Genomic DNA, 21768 nt, shown 5'->3' on the forward strand with positions numbered 1-21768 from the left:
CTAGTAAGGCATGTCCAGTGAAAAGTTTTCAGAGTTTCTCTTAACTAGGAAAGGTGTTCAGAGAACGTGGAATGCTTACCCAAACTTTATATTAGGGAGATGAACTATTATAGACATTTCGTAAGGTTTTCTTGGTGAAGACTATAGTCCAAGACCTAGTCCAGGATGTAATTCAAATATTCAAAAGTGGGTGCAGGAGTTATGTTCAGCATTCTGATGATAGGAACTACGGCCTTATCAACAAGGCAGTCGTCAGGTTATCCTTATCAGGTTGTGGCTTTCAATAACTTCAGTGCGTGAGGTGAATTGAAGACGCATGACTCCATTGATCTGCAGATGTTCAGGACTGATGTTGAAAACTCACACTGATCCACCATATAGAACCATTTGATCCAGAATCTTAGCATATAGCTTTATGGTGTGATGATTTCTGGAATCTCTCTCTGACCATGTAAGGTTTGTACTGCCGATCCTACTCTCAGATGGAAGGCAACACACACAAGGGCAATGTGAAGCACTAAATATAAATGTTTACGAATTTTGTTTCTGTGGGAGTTTTAGGGTGACAACTGATAGGTCAAGGTTCGTGATATATTTGCAAAAGAAAAAGACCCTGACAGACAGAATTGGCCCATCCTAACATCTGCTCTGCAGATATGAGTTTATGTAACAGCTTCCAGTCTTTCCTGCAGCAATCTAGCATGTAAACAAACAAGACATTTACTAGACAAAAACCAGGCACAAGTAGATTAAATTACTTCTCCAAGGTTATGAAAAAGGTTACCAAAAAAGGTTTCTTCCTGGGTTAGGCTTGAATTTCAGGTCTCCCAAAGCACCTTTTAATGCTACAAACTCATCCTTCTTTGCTGGATGTTTGGCTTAGTTGAAAGGATTCAGAAGCCCTTAGTAACAAGCACGGTGAGGCTGAAGATTTCATCATGGAAAATTGTCAAATACTCAGTGATCACTGGTATTCAAATATGTTGCCATTAAAATATTCTCTTAACAAAAGCTACATTGTTTTATTTAGTAATGGAATAAAGAATGGATGTGACTTATTTGTTTTTACTTCTTTTCACAGATGATCATATAGTAAAGGTGAAGGAGACTATTTTTTAACAGATCAAAGCATTTGTTTTACTATTTAATTCTTTGGTACTGGCTCTCTCGAGGCCCCTGCTGCTATGAGCTAATGCAAATTACGTCTGGAAATCCAACGGGCTTAGTAAACACTGAATATTAATTCAAGATGTTTTTGGAAATGCATAAACAGCATCAGTCCCAAAATCCAGAGCAGAAGCAAATAACAATGTTAAATTGATACGTCAGAATTTTATGTGGAGTGTTGTTTTGGCCATAAAAATCAGCTTTTTCTTGCCATGTTGAATGATCATGTTGTTCTATTATAATACATGAATTTTAAATCATTGAGCAATATCCTTGCTTCCCCCACATTATACCCAGGGCTTGCTCAAATTGCTAAGTGCTGCTTTTCCTGTTTTGACCAGTCTGCTTTTCTCTAGATCCATCCATGAAATAGATATTTTTGAGAAATACTAGAATTTTTTTGATCAGGGACTCAGAACAGGACTGAGGAAATCTGCAGCTAGTCTCCAGGTTTTTATCAGGCACTCTGGTTAAGTTATAGCATTGTTGTTGCCCACCTATAGATGTTTTCTCCTGCTTTGTTCCTGTCTCAATAATGGACGGTTTAGGAGAAATGCTTTTCATACTTGAGCTGACACAAGAAGATCCAACTGCCAGCTGTTGCATCCTAGAAAAATGCTTCCATATCAGGTCAACTCTATAAACAGTTTCACTTAAAAAAGTCAGAACAATTACCATTCAACTAAGAATCTGCCTAATGTACAGCTTGGAAACAGGAAAGAATTTGCCATTGACAAACGTTCCCACGTCATCGCTAAAACACCCCGATTTTCAAAGTATCATTTGTGGCTGGTATCAGCATAATATACTCAGTTGCCATCTCCACTAAGCCTGACACTGCTTAGATATGTTGTGTGGCTCTGAAGAAACTGTGGACACATCAATAGGAATTCTGAATATCAGGTTGGACACTTATGAGAAAAAAAAGTCCAATGCTGTCTTTCAAAGGTTCGTTGACTGACCCAAAACTTATTTTGTATTTCTTTTCAAACGTGTTCTACAGGCCTCATTCAGGGGCAAAGATGGGCTGCCTGAATATTGCAGCAGATAAGAAGGGTGCATGGTTATGCAGCTTGCTCTGCCTTTCCCGTGCATCATTATATATTTTAACATTGACCTTGGAAACTTTTCTTGTGCAAGATATGATATCATAAAATATGACCAACATTGAAGTCTAGATCTGAAAGTTTGAGATGCTGGTATCCTGGCAAATCCTTAAACTCTTTTAATAAAATACTCTGTTAGAGGGTGGGAAAGGAAATCACACTGTGTAAGCAACGATTTCACTGAATGTAAAAGATCTAGTGATACATAGAGACTCATCAGATGGTAACAGTAGATACCGAGTAGTACTCATTCTCTAGAGTGAGCAGCTACTTTCCTTGATATTCTAGAGATGAAAAAGACAATCTAAATATTTTATAGACTTCTGACCTCGGCTGGTGCCTGGAATTGTTCTAGCAGCCCGCAGATGAACTCATGCTATCTCACAGCTCATTGGAGACATTCATATAAATGCCTTGTGAAACCACTAGCAATTGCCCAATTGCCCAATATGACAATCAGAGCTCCTCAAGCCACAGGTTCCACTTTGCAGGATAGAAAAGAAGCATGATGCACTCTGACAGCAGAGGAACATATTTTTCTATCTCTATTAGCCTTCCTTTTGGAGAGACTGGAAGACACATGATGTTTCCAGGGTCTATTGACAACAAAAGCAGTTTGATACCCAGTTGCACTGTGTTTTTCTGCAAATATAAACTCAAACCCAGTATTACTGGTTATAGCAGTTATACACCTGGGTATTTTCTGACAGAAGGTATTTTGAGGACAATAGTTTCTCCACTTCTTTTATAAATACATTTAATTTTATGTCTGTCATACTGTCAGCCATAACTTCTGTGTCTGCAGATGCTAAATATTAAACAGCATTGCCACCCGAAACTTTTAACTAATAAGCACTGTTTAGTCCATGTTTTATGACTAGCTAAATATACCTTTTTAACAGATTATTTGCACAGTGATATTTCTTTCATTCCTCCCAGACAGAGCAATTTTGAAAGGTAAAACCAATGGTGAGGCAATAAAATAATTTGGTGAAATTCAGAAATGGATACTTGCTAGAAGTTTTCCTGAGATGCAAACACTAACAACAATTAACTGAAAAGTTCTTGTTTTAATTAAAAAGTATTTCTCAAGAAAGAGTTAATTCCGATTTCTTTTTCTTTTTTTTTTTTTTTTTTTTGCTTCAAATCAAATGTAATGGACGTTTTTCTGATAAGCGCAGAATCTAAGTTAAGATATTCCTTACATAAATTATTTTACCATTGTTTTTATTTATTTTTCAGTTTTGGTTTTGAAAACCCTTTTTTTTTTCCTGAGAAATTTACAAGAGAAAGAAGAAGTACTCTGTATTTTAATTATTTCTCATGCTAGTAATACACTATGATAAATATTAGATATACAAACAAAGACAGAGAAGGATGTGTTAAACTCCTGTGGCTACCCTGGGAGTCATTAGCTGAACTGATAATAAAACTGAAGATTTCTTGGCTTCTAAACCTACATTTTGAGCACAAAACTTCAGTATTTTCTTAGAATCCAGCGGTGAGCTGTCTTCTGTTTTAATATGGAAGCAGATCTTAAGTCATCTAAATGATGTGTAGTTTCCCAGATGAACATTTGCCACTATTTTAAACAGAACTCATTAACTTCTATGTATGTTTAGCACTTCCAAGGTCTATTTTTCCTTTAAAGGCATACGTGAAGTTATGTAAGCCTTCCACTCACAGCAATGGTCACTGGATGGAATCCAGAGTACTTTAAATACAGAACTAAATGCCTAAATAAGTTGTCAGACAAGTTGAAAATGTCACGAATTTACTAGTACTTACATTTTGACCAGTGGATATTATAGAAACTATTTAATGTAAGAATTTATTTGGCACTAAGTTAACACTTAAATGATATTAAGGCAAAGAAATGTCAATTTTGAAATACTTAAGATACTCATGGATAACTTAAAAATCCGTATCTGTTACATTAGATATCTCCCTTTATTTCTGCCACAATGAATAAGACAAAAATCTTTTTTTTTGAGGGTCAAATAAAACACTCTTAAGTTAGACTCCAGGGAGATGATTTGGTACTTCACACAATCTATACGCAAAGATCAACGGATAATAAAATGTTTGCTTACCCTTAGTAGAGCTGAACTTTTCCATATTCACATTTTATCTGAAAGCTGTCTCTGGTTTTAATTATGGAAAGGTCTTTGAAAAAGACCGAAAATGGTTCTGTTTCCAAATTGTGTCTTGCTTAGCAGAATAAAGATGGCAGCTAAATTCTGATACTGTAAGTAAATTCTCAAAGCTGGTTGAACACTGAATTAGGATGAAGGATGGGGTGTGAACTTTATTCCGTTTTAGCTCAAAGGAATGCACTAGAAAGGATGTAGCCTATATGTACTTGTTGTTCTCTATAATACGAACATTGACATAATAAAAGTAAACAGGGATACAGGGGAGGTGATGGACTAACTTTGCCACTGTTGAGTGAAAGATATTCTATATTTGAGTGATTATACACTTTTACAGCTGAAGATGTCGAATTTTTTTTCTCAACATCCCTCCAAAAGTGGAAACTCCTATTTCACATTCACAGAATGAAAGTGGAGAAAGACTTGTCTATATAACTAACAGGAGAAGTCTGTGGAAAATATTGTCCTAATTTGAGGTCCTGTCTGCTAGAAAACTGTGCACTGCCATGCACTGTTCTATGACTGTGTGTTAGCTTGATCCGTCATCATGGACCAGGTCCGAGATTTGACCATGATAATGCTTCTCACTAAAAGAATAGTTGCTCCATAGCTTCCCTGATATTTTTTTTTTATGTATTTTAACTTAAGTTTTCATACCTCTGTATTTTCACCTTCTGTTTTACTGACTTCTTGTTACACTCCTCCCTTCTCATTGTGTAAACTCTTCCAAAATTACCAGCATTCAAGTCAGATGTTCCAATGGTGTAATGCCTGAGCAGATTCAAGATCAGATGTCTAATTGAAGTCTCTGGTAGTGGATCATACTAACAAACAGCAATAGGCAAGATAATAATAAGCAGTTAGTTTCCGATCCAATAGACAAAATACACCAGTTTAAAGTGGAAATGGAAATTGTGCCATGTCATAGTATTAATGTCCATACTAGAAGTTATAAATTGCACCAGTTTTGAATTATGTTGTTCTTTTTCTTTTTAAGCTGTCTATCCTTAATTTATATGAAAAATATTATGAACAATCAATACAATATTTTTTAAGATGAAGCCTGATAATTTTTTGGAGTTTTTACAAATGGTGCTTAGTGACAGCAACTGAGCTCAAAGAGTCTTTTTTTGCCCACCAGATGTGCTTAAAAGAGATTTCTCTCAGAGCGAGAAGTAGGAAATAGGGAATATGATGTTCAGTTATTTGTGGGTTTATTGTTGAGGGTTTTTTTATGTTTGGTTTGTTTGTTTTTTTTTAATCACTCCTGTATCTTTACTGCTTTGTTTAGATAAAGATTAATCCATATGCCCAGGAAGTCCCTGGATTCTATTGTCAGGCTTCCCAATAGCACACCATCTCTTTCTTCCACAGTTTATCCATTTAAGGCACCTTGCATTGTGTTAGAAATTTGTTGTTACATTTCTGAAGTTATATCTCAAACTGTATTGTTTTCTGAAACAAACTTCTTTTTCTTCACTGAATTCCTGGGGATTGTGGTCTGCTCGTGAGGCTAATCTTCATTGTTAACGTCAAGTAAACCCCTAGGTGTTCTTACTCCATTGTATTCTTATTTAGTGTTTGCTGGGAAAAAAAAAAAAATTCTATGTCGAAAGTTTTAAAATGAAGTGCAGAGGAGTTTTGTAGTGTGATCAGCTGATTTATTATTGGCCTAAAGTAGATTTCTGTGCCCTCTCTACAGTCAAAAGATACAGATCTTTGCCTTTGATATACTTGTCTCTATGCACTATTGAGAAAACCTAGATGACTGATAAAGGCTTGGTGTCTAAATCTTAGATGGTTAAATTTAGATGAGACAAATCCCAGACTTAGTACAAATGTTTCAAAGATTTGGATGCTATTGAACTTTCTGGATTTTCCTTGGTTCGAACTGGGTTAGTAGAGATCTTTTTTTTTAGTGCAAAGTTAATTAAGAAAATCTTTGAGGACTGGCCTATCTACCAAACTCTTTCTCTCCTGGATACCTCAGAAGGGAATGCACACCTGGAAACAGAATTATGACAGCCCGTGAAAAAATATATATTGCAGAGCTTTTGGCACCTGGGTCCTCGCCTTGCTATGAGTAAGAGATATTGCTGCCTAGTCTGTGTGTTGATCTGTATGAAATGATTTTCAGCCTGTTTCTTAGTTTCTTGTAAAACTACTGGCACCTTCAGAACTGAATCCTGAAAGATGCAGAGCTCCGTCAGTTCTCACCGCTTAGGGTGAAAACTGATGATATTCAGGAACTTGTCAGTACTTAGTCCCATCTGAGATGCTAAGAGCTGTACAGGCAAGGGACTTCTAGGAGAGCATTGAGGAACCGGGTGGGATTCACATATATACCTGCAAAGTCACATCTCTTTGGCAGTAAGAAACTTGAACATCAGCTGTTAACTCAATTTCTGCCACAAATACTTTAACATAATATGCATTAAGAGAAGAGCAAACTGCCCTTCATTTTGGTCCACATTGTTAAAATTCTGGGATGAAGATACATGAATCAAATTCTTCACACTGCATTGATGTGATTTTGTTAGCCTCTGCCAAACACTGGTTCAGTTATTCCTAAAGTGCTTGTAGCTTACAATGTGAGATGATTGACAGCCATTAGAGTGTTATACCTTGCCTTTTGAGAGAGGAAAAATGCATTACTGATGAGAACTGAAAAAATTAACTATGAAAATCATGAAACTAGCACTTGATTACTATTGGCTCAAACAATATTTCTTTTCATCATGTTTAATCATGTGCTGAGACTAGAATTTCTATCCCATTAAATAAGAAGGAGGGCACTATATAAAAACATCCATCTTTCCAGCATGAAAATTCAACTCTGCTTAGAGCTCTGCTGGTGTCTAAGTGAATTTATACTGACGACTCCGATGGCTCATCAGATCAGAATTGGTCTTTTATCCTTGTCTTCATGTTTCTGACCATGTCCTATTTTTCAGAATTGTAAACGATTATTTCACTTCTACGTGCAGCACAAAGGCTATTTTCTTTTTCTAGAGAAAATATTTCTCTCTCTCTCTGTGTTTTTTTTTTTTTTTAAGCTGATGCATTGTTTTCAAGGGCTCTGGATAGCACAACACATAACAAACCCAGCTCATTATTATGCATTATCTACTGCTGCTTGCTGCAATGCAATATTTACACTTTGGCATTAAGGCAGGAGACGGCCCTCGTTATGCAGCACAGCCACCGCTGATAGATCGACACAACGGTTTTTCAGAAACATGAAGAATTGAAAATGGTTCATCTGGGGATTGCAAGTGCTATGAATTCTTTATATCTAACAGTTGGCCTGCACTGACCCAAAGGATATTAGATTTCTTAGGAGCAAACGTGCTATGCTGAAATGTACTTAAAAAGCTCTATCTCGACGGCCTGCAGTGGCTGCCCCCCCATCATCGTTGGCCTTTGCCAGGCAGAGCTTCTTCTCCCTCTGTGCAACCCTTGCTCCCTGCCTTATACCTCCGGCTGACTCCCTTACATCCTCCGTGCTGGCATTATGCAGGCAGCAGGCAGGAGTGGGGAGGGGTAAGCGAGCACACCATTAGGAGCTGGAGGAGGTTGCTCCCAAGCCTGGATTTTATTGCCATGTCACTTGGATTGTTTTTACAGCTGGCAGGCCAGAGTGACCTTTGGCTGCCTCTTCTCATTTCTGTTGGCTCCTTCCCCATGAGTCCACGTCAAATCCGCTTCTCTTGCGGTCTTTTAAAGGGCTGCTCTGCCATTGTCGCTGCTGCCTGCAGAGCAGGAGGCTCCGACCTCGGACTGGGAAATGGAGGAGGGTAAAGGGGAAGATGAATGCTGAAGGGTTGTTGAATGGCCCCACGCTTACCATGTCTTGTTGCTCTAATGACATCAGGACTGAGTCAGGTGCTAACCTGCTGCTGCTGGCATCGGTCACCAGCAATTCACAAAGGGACAGGAAAGCATCATGGGTACCATCCGAGCAAAGAGATGCTGTGGAGGTGAGGGAGGACATGAAGTGGCACCTGTCTTGCAGGAAGCAGAAGGCAAAATCACCTTGTCATGCGAATGAGACGTTTCTCTAACAATTTCTCATTGAGATCCCAAAGCACTTTACCTATAAAAATCAGCACCATAGTATCATTCTGCGGTTTGTAAGTGTCTGTATCATCTCTGTTTCTTTTTCTTTTGAGACAGATCAGTTGACACATTTTGTTGTTGGTCAGTGAACCTACTTACCACTTAAGATCATCTAACCATTATAAAATGCTGCTTCCCCAGAAGTTGTCCCCCCATTCTCTCTGCAAAGTACCCAAGCATCTTTTGACATTTTGTGTCCCCAAAACATCCCTACTTCTCTGTTGAGTCCTCAAAACATCCCTACTTCTCTGTTAGAAGCTAACTACTGAAAAATCCTTCATAGCAGCAGAAAGCAGGATAGAATTCAGTTTTCTTTTTTCCATCTAGACTTTAAGAAATTTTTTGTTCCTGCCAACTCATGACAATTTTAGACACCTACCCAGGTGGAAAGCAAACTTTGTGTGTATGGCACTGGCTCCCCTCCCTGTCACTCAAACTCAGACCCCTCACAGGAATGAGAATTCAGAGAGGCTGGAGGAGAGAACAGAATTTGGGGAGATGAAAACTGCCAGATAATTGAGACAATTTTTAATTAAACTGTGCGTTTCACTAATCACTATGCACAAAAAGCTTTATTGTAATGTTGCTGTGGCAACCTTAACTTTGAGTGTCCTGACGTGTGATTAAAATCTTAGATTTAAATGTTTCATTAACAAAGAGAGGCTTTGTTTTTCTTCATGGACAGTCACCAAAATCTCTGATCCTGAAGTCTGAGGGTCAGATTGTCACCTTGGATTTTAGTCACTGAGGGGAAGGATGGAGAGAAACAGCCATGTAGATGACTGAAAGCCTATGAGGGAGAGATATCCTTTTCCTGACTTGCAAACGCCTGCCCCCTTCTCCTCCCTGCCCCGCATCTTCCCACTCCCTAAGGATGCTATACCAATCAGACTTAGTATCTTAAAAGGCCATAAAGGGAAAAATGTCAGGTGTGCGCTGCTCTGCCTAGCAGGACAGGAGTTCAGATAGGAACACAAAAAATACCACATGGGGTTAGACATAAGGTTCATTTAGCCTGCTAACCTTTGCCTGGCAACAGCAAGTAGCAAATGTTTAGGATATGTATAGACTTGACCTTTTTCTCAGAGACGCTCCCAGCTTCTGATAACCACTACCTAAATGTGTCCTTGCAAATCTCCCCCAAATGGTGGGTTTTCCTAGTAAAGACCTTCCGAGCCAGGAGAGGCATATCCTTTCTTTTCTCTTTTTTCCCCATAAGTGGCCAAACTTCATCCTTTGAAGAAAAAATGATTGCTGCTTGTATTATGATGGAATGGGATCAAGGATTCAGGGCAGCCCTGTAGGCAAACAATGAAATAGAGGCATCCTTGCATTAAGGCAAGATGTTTTCTCCTTTCTTTTGTTCTTTCTGTGCTTTTAAGAGTGAAAAATAGGATACAACCCCTGATATATGTTTCCGAATAGAGATGGGATCTGTCTTGACTCGTCCTTCTCTTTTCCCAGTTAACTGTCATAACAGCTTCATCCTGAAAAGCTGGGGTCAGATCACCATCTCTGATTTTAATCACCAAAGGTAACGAATAGAAATGCATAGCTAAATTTCCATCAGCCAACAACCCTGAAATATTATTCCTCAGCTCTCCTTATGTCTTTTAATTTCTTTCAGGCACAATTCTCATTTAAGTTACTTAGAAATATGATACAGTGGAAAGATGTTATATGTTAAATAATAGACTTATCCAGGAAAATGAAGTCTACATTAATGCAACATTTATCTCATCACTTGCAATGCTAGATTTCTTCATTGCTCCATCCAACAAGGGAGGTTCACTCAGTCCTTGGTTTTCCCTTGTTTCAGGAAAGAGGATGAAAACTCAGAGGACATCTAACCATTTGTGTAACACAGGAGCAACTCATAATTTCCTGGCCTGCTGGGCAATTAGCTTATGCCCTGAAGTGTGATATTTGATTACCATCCTTGTAGATTTGGTTTGTGATGCTAATGTCCGTGAAGTTATTGAGTTCCTTATTAGTGCAGTCACAGAACTTGTCTCAATGATTTCCAGTTGCTGTGAATTACCCAGACTGACCATAGGCTGCGTGACCTGTTCCATACTTGCTCTCTTTTGACTTTCCAGGACAATTCGTGCATCAGGACTGAAACAAGAAGAGAAAAACTTTACTCTAACTTGTATAATTTTGAACAGCTCAAACATGGCAAGATTATTTGCTTACTAATCTGTTCACTATTCTAATCTGTGTGTTTACTTAAGAACCTTCTCACATTTAGAGATTGATGGGAACTGTATTTTGTCTGTTTTTTGGTGGGGATTTTTGGGTTTGTTTAGGTTTGTTTTGTTTTAAATGTGTATTTTACAGATTTTGTCTATCCTGAATTGAACAAAACCTCGTGACTTACAAAATAGTAATGAACATACATACATACAGAAGATAAGCTTTGGTAAACTGAACTATTTCATACTATGTCTTCTGTGACTCTGGAAGATGCAAAGGTTAAAAATGTTTATTAGGTGAAATAGTAATTTTTATTAAAGAAGCGGAATATTAAAAAGAAAGGAACATGGCAAGTACTATTTCAACTCTGTTGTTTGATGTATTAGGAGATATTATATTGAGAAACATTTTTCTGACACTGACTCTTTTCTTATTCTTTTTAACTAGTTATAGTCTGAATTTACAAATTCTAAAAAGTTAGTTTTTCCTTATATTTTTGTACCTGTCCACATGGGTTTTTCCAGTAACTTCTTTTTTTTTTTTTTTAATACACTCTTATACACTTTTAAAGTGATAGAACTGTTTTCCCAGAGAGTTTGTTTCCAGCAGATCAACATTATATCCAAAATTAAAGAAAGAGTTTAATATTTTCCAGTGAATCCTGCTGATCTTCTCTGTCCTGAGTACTTTACCTCAAGATTTTTAACATAGCTAAATAACACAGTGTCAAAGTTCTGTAGACAATGATTCAAGAGGGAAGAAAATAGTTATAAGGATTGTATGAAGAAAAAAATGCATAACACAGTCTCAATATGTTCACATTTTTCTTTAGCAGGATCAGGGGCAAATGTTCTCAGAGTTGAGAAATGAGAATTGTTCCCAGTTTTTAAATCTGTTAGTGCTGGAATTACGAAGCAGAGTCAAAACAACTACTTTGGTACCCCAATGCTTAAAGAAAAAACTCCTGGCCTCAGCTTGTTATTTAGTTAATTATTACATAGAAAATAATAATGCAAGGCTCCTATATTCCTAATAAAATTAATTTGCCAAGAAAAAACATAAGGAACGGAGATCTTTGCAGCCAACTAAGGAAAAAAAACCCACCATGATCATATGAATCAAGGCTTCATACTGATCATTGTGATCTACTGACAAGAGTTGCATGTCCTCACCCAAAAGGGAACATTTGACTAATGGTCATGGTTTTGAAGTGCCATTTTTCAATTACAGGTAAGAATATTGTTTCAAGGATGAAGAATCATAGAATTATTTAGTTTGGAAAAGACCTTTATGATCATTGAGTTCTCCTTTGGTCCAACGGGACTTGGGGTCCTACCTTCCACTTCTCAGAGGTGACCATAACTATAGAACTATGGACAGATTGGAGAGGGACAGGTAAGAAGTCAGTTTTGACATGAAGGTATCACTCTCCTTGAAAAAGGGCTGCAGTGCAACCAAATGCATAAATGATGGGCAAAGGAAAGAAAAAGCCAGAAGAAAACTGGTTGTATAGTTGAGCAGTTGATGTATGTCTTTGTATTTTTGTATGTGTGGTGAGCATATAGGCCTCTTTCTCCGTTAGGATGCTGTAACCAGATGCAAGTGGCACTTGTTTAAAAACAATTTTAAAAGTAAAAGCTAAGATTTTTTCACATTATCCCCTGATCAAGGATTAAAAGAAGAACACCAAACATTGCTAGCTGTTTGACAAAATCACTCTCCAGTGTCTGTTTTAAATAATACATGCATTAAACTTTGTAGCTATTAATCAGAAACTAATGATTCTTGGTCTTTTTTGGAGACCTGAGGTGCAAAAGAAGATCTAAGATTTAGAAAATAAACGTAAAATTAAAGACAACCCACCTATTCTTTTGAATTATATGACAAAAATACGCGGTTTCACTTTTTCTCTTTGCAAAGTTTGCATCCCTCTCTGAAAAATGCTGTCAATTATATGGTTTAAAATATACAAGATTTTTCCGCCTTTTGTTATGTTGTTAGATTCAATGCAGTTTAACTGTATTTTATCTGCCAGAGATGGAAATTAAATAATTTCTCAGAGATGTAAGGGGAGCTGGAACTTCCCTCGGTTGCCTGCCTTTTTTTTTCTTTTTTCCGTGTCTCAGAGTTTTGACATTCTCCCTAGTGATGGTTGCTACGCTATTCCTCAGCACATTGGCTGGTGATCCTTGCAATGCCTAAGGTGCTAAGGCATATTTTGTACAGAATATCATCTTTTTTTAAAAAAAAAAAAAATAAAAATCTTGGAACAGGACCTCAGTTAGAATTTTTCCCCAAGAGATGGTGTCAAATTTCTCGGCGACACGCAGCAGAGTCAATGGCATATAAAGTTAATAACGACCAAAGACATTTTGTACATAGTCCCCCTGCCTGTTATCATCAAGAGGGACACAAAATTAGCTAAGTTCAAGTAACTGGCCAATTCATTAAAGCCAATATCCCACGTCTGGAAGATGTCAATGGAGGGTTGCAGAAGGAAGGAGAAATCTTTGCGTTTGCTAATAACCAGGTGCGCTGTTCCTACAGGGATGAGGGTGTGTGTGAATATTGCCTTCCTAACAGCTTGCAAACCCAGTTTAAGTCTGAGATGACAGAATTGTCTTACACAACGTATAAATAAGAGAGAATTTATTTTCTCCTTGTCTGACTCCATTCAACAGTGAATTTCACTTGTGTGTGCAAATAGCAAGAAAAAAATCTCTTTTCACGGGTGGCCCCTTATCACTTGTCATCTGTCTTCCTTCCCCACTCAACCTGTTTTCTGAGTACCTGAATTGCCTTATGAAAAAAAAAAACCACAACACTGTTTGTCCTCTTTTTTGTGCGCTCTGGCAGACTCAGGCCTCTGGGAGGAGTTGCCAGCAGGTAAAATTGACAAGAGGCTATAGATGACTGCATGTCTGCCACAAGGATCAGCTCCCCCCGGGCCTGGCACGTGTTATCACCCTTGTTGCACTAGCAATAAAGGATGCACAGGCTGGCAGAGTTGTAGAGCAGAGATCTTTTCTGAACATGCACCAAGGTTGACATATTGAGACTCCTGTTTGGTTGAAGCCCAGCACCAACTTCTATTCTTGAGTCAGTGTGCTGGATTTGGCTGGGATAGAGTTAATTTTCTTCATAGTACCTAGTATGGGTTTGTGCTGAAAACAGTGTCGATAATAGAGGGATGTTTTCATCACTGCTGAGCAGCATTTACACAGCGTCAAGGTCTTTTCTGCTTTTCAAAGCACTGCACCAGCGAGTAGGCTGGGGGTGCACAAGAAGTTGGGAGGGGACACTGCTGAGACAGCTGACCTCAACTGACCAGAGGGATATTCCATGCCATGTGACATCATGCTCAGCATATAAAGCTGGAGGAAGAGGGAGGAAGGGGGAGACGTTTAGAGCATTGATATTTGTTTTCCCAAGTAACCCTTGCACATGATGGAGCCTTGTTTTCCTGGAGATGGCTGAACACCTGCCTGCCGATGGGAAGGAGTGAATGAATTCCTTATTTTGCTTTGCTTGTGTGCACGGCTTTTGCTTTACCTGTTAAATTTTCCTTATCTCAACCCATGAGTTTTCTCACTTTTATCCTTCCGATTCTCTCTCCCATCCCAGCAGGGTGGAATGAGCAAGTGGCTGTGTGGTGCTTAGTTGCCAACTGGGGTTAAACCATGACAGTCAGGCTGTGTGAAAAATTGATTTTTCAGAGTAGGCTGCCAAAATGTGGAAAACAATGATGGTAGCAACAGAATAACAAAAAAAATGAGCTAAGTGTAAAGCTTGAGGGAAGAGGGGAGGGGGAAGGGTTTATTACTGCAATAAGAAATGTCATTTTGCTCGACCCAAAATGAAAAGTTCTGTTGCAGGCACTTGTAAGCTAAAAAAAAAAAAAAAAAGTAAGCAATCGCTGAGGCAACACCACCACCCACCATTTACTCAGTAGCTTAGGAGTTAGCACATTTAATCTCAGCTGTAAGACATCCCTGTGTCTGAGGAGGTCTGAACCCGTTTGTACCTTTGATGAGGCTGCTAAGCTCACATGGATCATACGTGATCCTGAGCACTCACAATGTCCCCGACTCATATTGTTCCACCAAAAGAGTATACAATCTAAATTTGCTAAGCTATCTGAAAAGAAGCAAACAGAAATCCAAAGTGGGAATTATCATAAACTGTTTATCTAGGGGTAGTTTTCATCAAGAGAGGATGGGAAAGAAAATAACTTCCATTTTTCTCTTTCAGCATTCAATTTTTCATTTGCTACGTTTTTCCCCCCTGCTGTGATTGAATTTTTTTTTTTTAATCTGTACATGAATTATCCATATGTCTGGGGGTGGGTGACAAACTTCATTTAAAGTCAAATTTTTCAGACAATGTATAAGAATATTAATTGCTGTAGCCAGTCTGTTTCAAGAACCCAGGCTCTGATAATCAAGTCCCCTCTGTTAATATCCCTGACCGATGAATGTCTGCCTGAAGTTCAAACATACCCACTGGGATGTGACACTATTTAACATGCACTTAAAACCATAAAAATAATCCCAGGGAAAGTCACACCCTGAGAAGAGGGTACTGCATCCCTGTGGGCACTTGTATTCGCATTAGTTTGCAAGTGCTGCTTGGACTGGTTTTTCACTATTTGCAATGAATCTGCCCCACTAAGGCATAACATTTAGAATTGGGTCACAGCATCACTTTTGTCATTATGAACTGAGAAAAACATTACACTGCTTTGTAGAAAACACAGAAAGACGCTAAAGTAGAAGTGACAAGAAATGCTACTCTGAGCAACCATGGAATATTCCTTCAAATTCTGTACTTGGTGGTTGGCTAATGTCTTTCTATTTTTTTTTTTTTTTAAATAGGGATTGTCATATCAGTTTCTAACCATGGTATATATTTCTAATCTGAAAGAAGTTGTTTAAATGGAGGTAAATGCAGACAGAAAGATTTTTTTAGCAATCACTCCATGAAGTTTATGTTATCTAAAATAAAAGGATTATATCTTTATCATCTGTTCCTGAAATCTGGATTTTCGTATTGATTTCCATCACTATTTCAGTAACAAACATACTTCCATTATACATCACCTGGAATACTCCAATATAATCTTCATTCTTTTAGACACTAAATTCAAAATCAACAACAACTATAAGCTATGGAAAACCTGCAAACCAACTAATCTGTTTCCATGAACACAGTAACCATCCAAAATACATCAAAAAGAATTATTTTATCTAGCCATGTCCTTGGATATCAATATATTTACTTTGAGGAGAACACTCATGATATCTATCTAAATAATTAAAAGAGGAATTTTATTCAACAAGGCACTTTTCCAGGGGACTAGATTTTTTTGAAAGAAACATTCAAATATATCACAAGAATTACTTCCACATATCATAGACACAATGTGTTAAAAACCATCCTGCCCTGGAAACTGTGTGGGAAATCGATGAACAGTATGATTAAATGACTTGTTTAATTATACATTAAACTTATAAGGGAAGATCATATCTGCTAAGAACTCTTCCAACCATCACGGTCTGCAAATCACTAAACTCATCAAAAGAACACTCCCTGTAGGCCAAAAAAATGACAAAGGGATTTAGTTCATAACTGAGCAAGAAGTTTAAATCTTGCCAAAGCATCTCACTACAACCACAGTAAACATTTCCACGATGGACTCATAAAATCTTTGATATTTCACTTGTCTTTTTGCAGCACATATTACACTTCATGAAGTTCACCAAATGTGAAACGAAAGCACAAGAATGAACCATGTAAACAATAAATAATGGACAAAACCACCTCTAATCCGGGAGATTTTTCCTCCTACAAAGCAGTTACTCACTACTATTTCAATCCTGATTGTTAAAAGAGACTTACAAAAGCCTTCTAAGGCTGAATCTGAAAACTGAAATTTGTGACTTAGTTGGTTACCACAAACTCTTATTCAATCAGAGTCTTGATTTTGTGATACATTATAGTGTTTCTTCAATTGGCCATCAGTATCTGTATGTTTTTCCTCAAATATCCCTTCTAATCATCAATATCAGTCACCTTTTCTAGAGATACGACCTGATACTTATCTAATTAAGCTAATAATTTATTTTCAGTTTTAATTCAGCTTTAAAACCCACTACTTCACTTTTGTGTTCAAAAACATGTTTGCTTTTTTGCTTATACTAATTAGTCTAATAAAATTTATCTTTACTTACAACTCATCTACAATTAAAAAATAGTGCATATTTTCTACTTTTTTTTTTTAATTTGAATTATTCTTCCAGATTATTATTTTGTCCTTTGATTGCACATTTTTTTTTTCAGTAAAATAGTTCATTTGAAAAATTTAAAAAAACCCACTTGCTGAACCTCTTAACTCATCCACCTGTTTGGGTTTTTTTTTTCAGATTCACCCAAAAGTCCACATCTTTCTGTATTTTTTTCATATAGAAAGATAATTTCAAGAGGAAACTTTAACCAAAATCCATTTTGGTCATTTTTGGCCAAAGAAAGAATATTTTTTCTAAAGTAATTATGAAAATTTTCATGAAATCCTGGGAACGCAGGATGCCTTGAAGTAATTACCAAATGATGTCCAAAAAGTCAGTGACTGATGTGTAATTAAAGGTGACGATTGATAGTAGGAATATAAATGCCTGTATCTCATCAAATCGTCTTCATATCTTTGTAAAGCTAGTGGAAAGAAATTCAGATCATGATTCCTATCACCTCCTTTAGCCAACTGAATTACAGTGTAGATATTTCAGTATTTGTCCAGATGATTTCCAGCCTAGACCCTGAACATTTTTAGATGCTTTAGATGCTTAGTTGAGATCAATCCAGCTGCCCATACATCACTAATGGAGGAAGGAAGTTGGATAGAAGGTGAACTAGACACACCATAGAAAGATCCAGCAGTGCTTAGATTAAGTACCTACCTGTTGATACGCATTCAATTTCTAACTCCACATTTCCTAACAGAGGCTGATTGCGCGAGTTTTCATCCCCAGGTTTTCCACATACGGCGTATAGACTAAATATCAAAGGCCTCTGAACTGTGAGTGATATTTACCCATAGTATACGTGTCATTAACAAGTAGCTAAGAAAAGATTGATCTAGACTCTGACCTTAAGAAAAGTTCTGGCAGTTGTGTGTGTACAACTTGTGTTACCAGCAGAAGCATTATCCTTGTAAAACGTTGGGGCTTCATGTTTAGAGCTACATACATCATTTCGATTCTGCTTCCTTGGCTAAATCATAGCAAATTGTTTCAGATTGACCAAATTGTTGTAGCTGTTATTTTACTTATCACCTTGTATTCTTTTCTAAACTATTTTTAAATAGTAAATATGCCAATCAAGGCTAAAACTTTAAAAGATACCTCTAACAAATGGGTGCACTGATTCACAGTCTAATCTCTTGTGGACCATCTGGGGTTACTCGTAACTTCAATTCTTGCCTGGTTTTGCCTGATTCAGAGCAGTGATATGAAATTGAGTCACTTGCAAAAGATGGATATCTCTACATTTAGCTAATACTAACGTCCTAGTCCTTTCTGAAAACTATACATTACCTAAAAGTAACAGTAAATCCTTGATCCTCCTAGATTAGTCACCCACCTGCAGTTTGTTGGTAAATGATGGTTTCAGTCTCTGATTCATGTCCAGTAAACTATTTTCTTGAGAGGATACATTTCCACAGCAGCAATGGAGAGAATATAATCTCAGAATACCTGTAAAATTAATACCAGGAAATGGTTTCGATTCCAAGCTATCACACAGATCTCAGTCACTTATCTGGAATGTGTGTCCTGGCTTTTCACTAGTACCTTCTCCTTTACATAGTTGACACCACCTCCTGCTTTAATATTTCAGGAACACTCGAGTGAGCCATTTGAATGCTTATAAAAACATATTTTTTTTTTCTCCCTGAAAGTCTTCATTTCATTTGATGTAAATTTGCATGTTTGCAAAGTTTTTGCCAAATATCAGAGACACCAAAACTGTTTTGCTAAACTATGCTAGGAGTACTAGCAAACTCAGCCATTCCATCTGTTGCCTCCTCACTCCCCAAACACCTGCACTTAGCCTGTTTCTCTTTGGCTCATAATCTGCATAACCCACACAGGACTGGAGAGGGCAGGTCTGTGCCCTCAGCCACAGTTATTGTCCTCTTCACAATTAAGACTCACCTGTTGTGTTAAAAGACTACTTTTTCTTGCTGGAAACCAGAGGTCTTGAACAATTTACGATTACTGCAGGCAATCGAGATATCAGATGTAAGGTTGCATTTTTTTATTCTTTGAAAGGTTGCTTTTCTTTGTTCTTTGCACTCCCCAAATTCCCTATGCATTCAGCCAGAAATTTAGAAAGGCAGGAAGAGAGTAGTTTAGCCCCTTACAAAATGTAGTTTTGCAGGTGTGCATATAAGAGTAGAAATAATTATAAAAATTATATGTAGAGAGAAAAAGGTGACGCAGATACAGTTTAGAATATCTTAGAAGAAACACTAGTTAGCAAGAAACACACCACAATTATTGATTTCATTAGGTAAGGAAAAATGATGAATTTTCTTCTTCTAGCAGGTGGCAATAGTTTGTTGAGTATTTAAGTGGATTGGATTTAAAGATATGGCTGCACATTATTATCGTTTATCACTGTCATATTAAAGCCTGGAAGACTTCATTAACTAAATAAAAACAACATTGGAAGATGCCATTTTATTTAGGAATAGGTTTATTCATTCAAAATTATCCTTTGCTCTCCAGTGTTAATATCCCTTCAGTGATAATTTCCAGTGTGTATAGTGTTAAAGATTGTCAGTGGAAGACAGAGGGATTAAAACTTTCAAGCATGCCAATCATTTTAACAACCCTCTTTCCTGCTTGTGTCATCCACTGTAAAAGCAGAAGCTGCAGTTTTTGTGGTTTATGACATATGGCTGGAATGGGGCACTCCTTAGTATATTACTTATGCAGCTTGATATTTGTCTTGTATGATTATTTTTTCCTTCACCTAAAAATAATTTAATCACACATTAAAGTCATGAAAATTCCATTCCTTCCGCAGACTGGATTCTCTAGATTTATAACCTACTTACCTCACATGGTTTTGTTTTGAAATTTTGAGATTGGCTTTATTTATTATACAGTCTATAAAGTAAAATTATTCTAAATCACTCCTGTGGAACCATGAAAGTGAAACCTCAGATAGGCGAGAGGATTTTTATGTCTTTTAATTAGAGCTTATGTTGAAACTTCAAATGCTATGGCAAAATGTTCATTGAACAGCCTTTTCTCAAGCTGGCTACAAAGGACAGAACCTCAGCTGTGTAGAGCTGAGATGTCACATAGTTTTAAATCATAATATCAATATTCAAAATCCTTAGCCCTTATATAGGAAATCTGTTTCTTTAGCCCCATTTTACAGCTAAGCAAGTTGAGGGGAGGTGAATTTTTGAATTGTTGTACTCGCCTCCTTTCTACAGATGCTTGGGGGCAACATATTCTTGACCTTGTCCAGGATTTACTTACAGGCTGCCAATCTAAAGTCAGGCAATGATTATAACTTGCTAAAATTAATCCTTACGCTGTAAGATTTCAACTAATCAGCTGTGATTCACCAAGTTTGGTCCACCTCGTGCACAATCAGTCCGCAGTGTTTAGATTTCTTTTTCTTCTTTTCTGAAGAATCAGATAATCCATTCTCTGTGTTTGCAGCCACCTGCACATAGCTGCTACCTATTTTCCCTCCTGTTCCCTACCTGTAGCACAAAATTTAGTCTTTTGAAGATGGAAAATCTTCAATTTAACTAAAGACTTTGGGCTTAAGACACTGCATGCATGTGAGATGTAATGGCCTATGATATGCAATCAGTCAGACTAGATGATCTAATGGCACCTTCCAGCCATAAAATCTATGAAATTATTAAACATATGAAATTGTAGAACATAAAACTCAGGATAATGTTAAGCCAATGGGAGTGGTGGAAACTAGGTATCGTGAGTATTAGACCTCACATACTTGGGTTCATTAAACTACAAGCACTAGAATTTGCCTCGAGCGATATCATTATATCGGATAATAAAAGAAAGAGGAAGAAGCTTTAGGGCCACTTCACCAGTGTCTCCCAATATTTGGTAAGTGCACACACTAAAACTAATTTTCAAGGAATTAAATGCCTGAGAGTCAATCCAGCAAACTGAGTAGATCCTGTCTCAGCGAACACCTGCAATTCAGTGGGAAAGAATTATTCTCAACACGGCTTCAATAAGCTTATGTATGCAAGTTTGACTTAACGTACAGACAGGTACCAATAATGTAACTATCTCAACTGTTAGTGACTATAGAGTTTTTGGCAGAATGAGGGAAGAAAATGTTTTTTAAATTTGGAAAGTTTTACTATTTAAAGCAAGCATCTAATATAGTTTCATCAAAATATTTACAATAGAATCACAGAACAGTTTGGATTGGAAGGGACCTTCAAGGTCATCTAGTTCCAACCTCCCTGCATCCCTTCCACTACATCAGGTTGCTCAAAGTCCTATCCAACCTGGCAGTGAATACTTCCAGGGATGGGACAACCACAACTTCTCTGGGCAACCTGGTCCAGTGCCTCACCACCCTCAGAGTGAAGAATTTCTGCCGTAGATCTAATTGAAATCTCCTCTCTTTCAGTTTAAGGCCTTCATCCCTTGTCTTATCACTACATGCCATTGTCAAAAGTCCACCTCCAGCTTTCTTGTAGGCCCTCTCTAAGTACTGGAAGGCTGCTATAAGATCACCCTGGAGCCTTCCTTTCTCCAGGCTGAACAATCCCAACTCTCTCAGCCTGTCTTCACAGGAGAGGTGCTCCAGCCCTTGGATCATCTTCGTAATGCTCCTCTGGACTCACTCCAACAGGTCCATGTCCTTCTTATGTTGAGCCCTCAGAGCTGAATGCAGTATTCCAGGGGGTAGAGTCGAGCTTTTAAATATAATTCCCAGTTACTTCAGCTAACAATTATCTGAGT

This window comes from Tauraco erythrolophus, chromosome 4 (genome assembly GCF_009769465.1).
Source record: "Tauraco erythrolophus isolate bTauEry1 chromosome 4, bTauEry1.pri, whole genome shotgun sequence".
Lineage (NCBI taxonomy): Eukaryota > Metazoa > Chordata > Aves > Musophagiformes > Musophagidae > Tauraco > Tauraco erythrolophus.